The sequence below is a fragment of the Grampus griseus genome, assembly GCF_964374135.1.
Source record: "Grampus griseus genome assembly, chromosome: 4".
In the NCBI taxonomy this organism is placed as follows: Eukaryota; Metazoa; Chordata; class Mammalia; order Artiodactyla; family Delphinidae; genus Grampus; species Grampus griseus.
Window position 1 is genome coordinate 139,228,248 of NC_138997.1, and position 4,669 is coordinate 139,232,916.

Here is a 4,669-nt window from a genome sequence, read left to right on the forward strand (position 1 = left end):
CACAAAACAGGCAGAATGTTCTGCTTCAGTGTATCCCAGTGCTTAGAATGCACGATCCCAGACACCCGGAATCACGCAGGCCAGCCCTTCATTATTCAGATGTGAAAACGGAAACTCACAGAGGTTAATGGCTTGTTTTATTAACTCAGAAGCAAGTCACTACCACAGTTTTTTCACACATAGGAGACATTCCATGTTTAAAGAATAAATGTTTACATAATGTATCTGATTCCTTCCAGCAAAGAGTTCAGGTGGTTTTCTAAGAGACATAAAACCAAAAAAGAATGGTATTTAATAGGAGTGAGGAAAAAAAAAAAAGAGTGGCTGTGATTAGAGTTTTCCTTGTCTTAAACTCAAACTCCAAGAATTTGCTCTTTGCTGCGACAAGTACTTCAGACTCTGAAAATTTACAGTCATTGCACTTTTCTAAGCTGTCCTAAATTCTGAGTGATGAACAATTTCCTACCGAGAACTTTAAATAACTAGCGAGAAGCCAATGAGGACTTGCAGGCAAGGAGGTGTCTGTGAGGGCCATGGGTTATATTTAGGTGCATTCTGCCTTGATTTCATGAAAATTTGTTTGCCCTTCTCTCAAGACCAGAGCCTTGCTACTTGCATTTGCTGTAAGACATAGAAGCAGGCTGTGATGAAGAGCTCGCCAAGCCGAGGGCCTAATGGGCCACATAGGTTGGCACGTGTTGGGACGGACTTGACTTTTGGGGGCATGTGCCTTACAGGATGAGGCTACTGTCTCGATTCTCCAAGGTTCGCCTGTGGACCAGTGGGACCGGCATCCCCGGGAGCTTGTTAGACATGCGGAATCTCTGATCCCTCCCAGACCCACTGAATCGGAATCTGCATTTTACCAAGACCTCCAGGAGAGCTGAACGCACAGTGGGAAGGGGCACATCAATGAGAGATGGTTGGGAGGGAGGTGATGGTGGTTTCGGTTTTGTTTGGTTGGTTGTTTTTACAGTTTTTTGTTGCTGTTGTCCCTGTTGTTTGCTTGCTCTTATCCAGTGAAAATCAAATGGGAGAAAGGTGCTTTCTGAGTCAACTGGATTAGCCATACCTTGGCACACACTGACAAAGGGATTCATCCCCCCCGGGGGCCATCGTTGCTCTTGAGGATTGACTTTGTTGTAGAGAAAACTTTTGTTTCCAGAGGCGCAGGCTACACAGCACGGAGTAGAAATATGGAGATTATCCAGTTCATTTACTTGCTGTACACAGTCAGACAAACCAATGCAGGTTGTAAGAAAAACATTCGGAGGTGCCTGAATTATCAGGTTCACTTTCACTGCTAACATTGTTCCAAGGCACTGGATCACAGTCAGACTTGCCCATCGTTTTGTGCTTTTAAACGTAGTGCCAGGGGAAGCTGCAGCAGCAGACTCAGAAGGGAAGGGGCAGGTGGAGGTAACCCCTGGACCCAGGCGGCATCTGATGAGGGTGACATTAGGCTTGGCAGAGGTCAGGCTGCACCGTCTGCAAAACACTTATCACATGGAAGGCAGGGCAGCCTGCCAAAATACAGACATGGGGACCAACCAAAGGATAATTGCTCTCCATCCCGTACAGAGAGCAAAGACAGAGATGTCGGCAAAACACATCGCCTGGCTGGGAAGCAGCACACACAGGACTGCAGGGTAGAGTGGGATAAGAAAGGGAAGGTCTTTGAAAAGGCCAGATTTGTTGAAAACAGGCAGGGCAGGCCAGCTGGAAGACATGTCAGTCAGGGACCAGACTCTCCGCTCAGAGGTATTTCTGTCACTTGTCCATGACAGCTTCTCAAAACTAAACAGAGGGAAAAATTACAGCTAGATTTCCACCAGGCATGGTGTATATTGTGATTGCAATTTAGACAGAGGTGAGATTAACCAGTGTTTGTTCAGCCCCTCCTAAGCACCAGGTCTCTTTTCAGCCTCGCCAGTGTCTTACAAATGTGGCTATTTGTAGAGGAGGGGTTTAACCGAGGGACAACCACCTTTTTTTTTGGCCATGCCTCGCGGCTTGCAGGATCTTTGTTCCCTGACCAGGGATAAAACCCGTGCCCCCTGCAATGAAAGCACGGAATCCTAAGCACTGAACCACTAGGGAAGTCCCAGGTTCACCATCCTTAAGGGGCTCTCGTTTGGGCTCTAGGGATCCCTGAATTTCCTTAAATTGTATGAAATTTTGTGCATGTATCTTTTTTTTTCCCTGGGAGCAGAGACCATCACTTTCATCAGATTCTCCAACAGATCCATGACCAAAAGATTAAGAATTACAGTTGGCCGGACAAACGATGAAGGATGAAGGAGCTAAGATCAGTGGAATATTCTCTACCTGGCCTTGTACTTGATGGCATCATTTAATGCGCCTACAAACCCTAAGGTAAGTGGCATTATCCCCACTTTACAGTTAAGGGAAAGTAGGGCTAAAAACGGACGAGAAGCCTTACCAGGTAAACACACCTAGTAACTGTGAGACCTGGAACATAAACTCAGACTTATCTGGAACAAAATCCATGCTTTTCTATGATACTATGCTTCTTTTTTTTTCTTTTCTTTTGCGGTATGTGGGCCTCTCACTGTTGTGGTCTCTCCCGTTGTGGAGCACAGGCTCTGGACGCGCAGGCTCAGCGGCCATGGCTCACGGGCCCAGCCGCTCCGCGGCACGTGGGATCTTCCCGGACCGGGGCACGAACCCATGTCCCCTGCATCGGCAGGCGGACTCTCAACCACTGCGCCACCAGGGAAGCCCGATCCTATGCTTCTTAAGTGTTTTATGGGGATCGGGCAGGAAGGGGATAAGCATTAGTAAAGGCAGGCACCAAGGAAGATCAACGTGGCATTTTTAGCTGCTCTTGAAGAATGAGTTAAGTAAGGGACAAGGTAAGAGGCAGAGCAGTGAGAAGGCATAAACCATTGAGGGAGGACGGCACCCTCCCTCCTATTCGATCGGGAGCTTCCTAAAGGCTCGAGAACCTAGGAACCGTCATAAGACCGAGTGCCTCCAGGTGTTAAATGTCTGGCCCATTTAGTTTGAAATTTCCTGTCACCTACAGAGGAATGGATAAAGATGTGGTACATATATACAATGGAATATTACTCAGCCATAAAAAAGAATGAAATAAAGCCATTTACAGAGACGTGGACGAACCTAGAGACTGCCATACAGAGTGAACTCACACAGAGAAAGACAAATATGTACTATCGCTTATATGTGGAATCTAGAAAAATGGTACAAATGAACTTATCTGCAAAGCAGAAATAGAGTCACAGATGTAGAGAACAAGCTTACGGTTACCAAGGGGGGATGGGGGGATGGGATGAATTGAGAGATTGGGATTGACACATACACACTATTACGCATAAAATAGATAACTAATGAGAACCTATTGTATAGCACAGGGAACTTCACGCAGTGCTCTGTGTTGACCTAAATGAGAAGGAAATCTAAAAAAGAGTGGTTATATGTATACGTATAACTGATTCACTTTTCTGTACGGCAGAAACTAACACAACATTGTAAAGCAACTATCCTCCAAGATAAATAAATAAATATTCCGTCACCCAAACCCCAGCGCACGCAGCCAGAGGATAACCACGCCTACCAGAGACCCGGATAACCACGCCTACCAGAGAACCTGATGTAAAGCCCAGGAGCCGCTTAATGTCCGGCATCGATTCAAACAAGTGCATTTTGTTTATTTCTAATGCGTCTTGAGCCCAGAGAGCAGGTTTAGCACAGGTCAGGAAGAAGCCAAGAGCTTTACCGGGGGCCGCTGGAGCCCACACAGCAACATGCAGCCTCTCTGGAAGTAAAAGATGGTCCGTTACGTGTGCAGCTTTAATGCATCTCTGTTCCCCCAAGACACTCCTGTCTCAATCTAAATAACATCCAGAGACTAAAATATTCCGTGCGTACCCTCACCACATTTAATCAGGCTTTCAGATGCCCACTGACTCTGCGGCGAGCTCCTGCTGCCTTCTGAAATGGAAAAGCCACTCATGTTAGCATGGAATCCCACGTAAGTGAAACGTGGTTTTAAATCTTGTGATTAACAGATGGCACAGTCTTGTCCCAGTGTGCTTGCCCCGCTCTCCCTACCCTTGGAGACACAGCACACACCCCTCTGGACCATCACAAGCAGCCACACTTTCTTCAGCCCCCGTGTTATTTTAGCACTTAGCTCTCTTTTGTAAAGGGGCCATTTCACAAGCATTATTCAGGCTCAGGGATCAACTCCAACCAAATCTTCTCATTGGCTTGTAAATGAATTTAGGAGCCCAAACCTCTTCAGGCTCCCTGGTTGGGAATTCGTGAGATTTTATTCCCATTAAGTGAAAGTCAAAAAAATATTAAAAGACATAGGTACATGATACTCATCGTGTTTCAGCAGATCATAAGTTCCTTGAGGGCAGGGAGAGGTTATGTGGCTGATTGATTGATTTGATATTTATTGAGTCATAACTAGCTTCATGGACCACAGAAATAAATTTATCAATGCACTTCATTACAAGAAAAAGCCTTGCTGTGTCTTCAAACCAAGAAGCGTTCCCTTTGATGTCTTCTTGCCTTTATACTGATTAGCAAACTTGAAAGAGCAGCTCCTGTTCTAAAAAGTATATGAGGAGTAAAAACTGCATTCTATTGCAGAAAACTGAAATAAAAGATTCTCCCT

General features: G+C 45.7%; 1 pseudogene across 1 annotated transcript in view; it reads right to left on the minus strand.

Annotated features, from left to right (window-relative positions):
* The window catches only part of LOC309822324 (large ribosomal subunit protein eL32-like), a 72,950-nt pseudogene extending 69,282 nt beyond the window's left edge, over nucleotides 1-3,668 (minus strand). The window contains exon 1 of the transcript in view: nucleotides 3,599-3,668. The product of the transcript in view is annotated as a large ribosomal subunit protein eL32-like (transcript). The remainder of the gene's footprint in view (nucleotides 1-3,598) is intronic.
* Nucleotides 3,669-4,669: the final 1,001 nt, after the last annotated feature.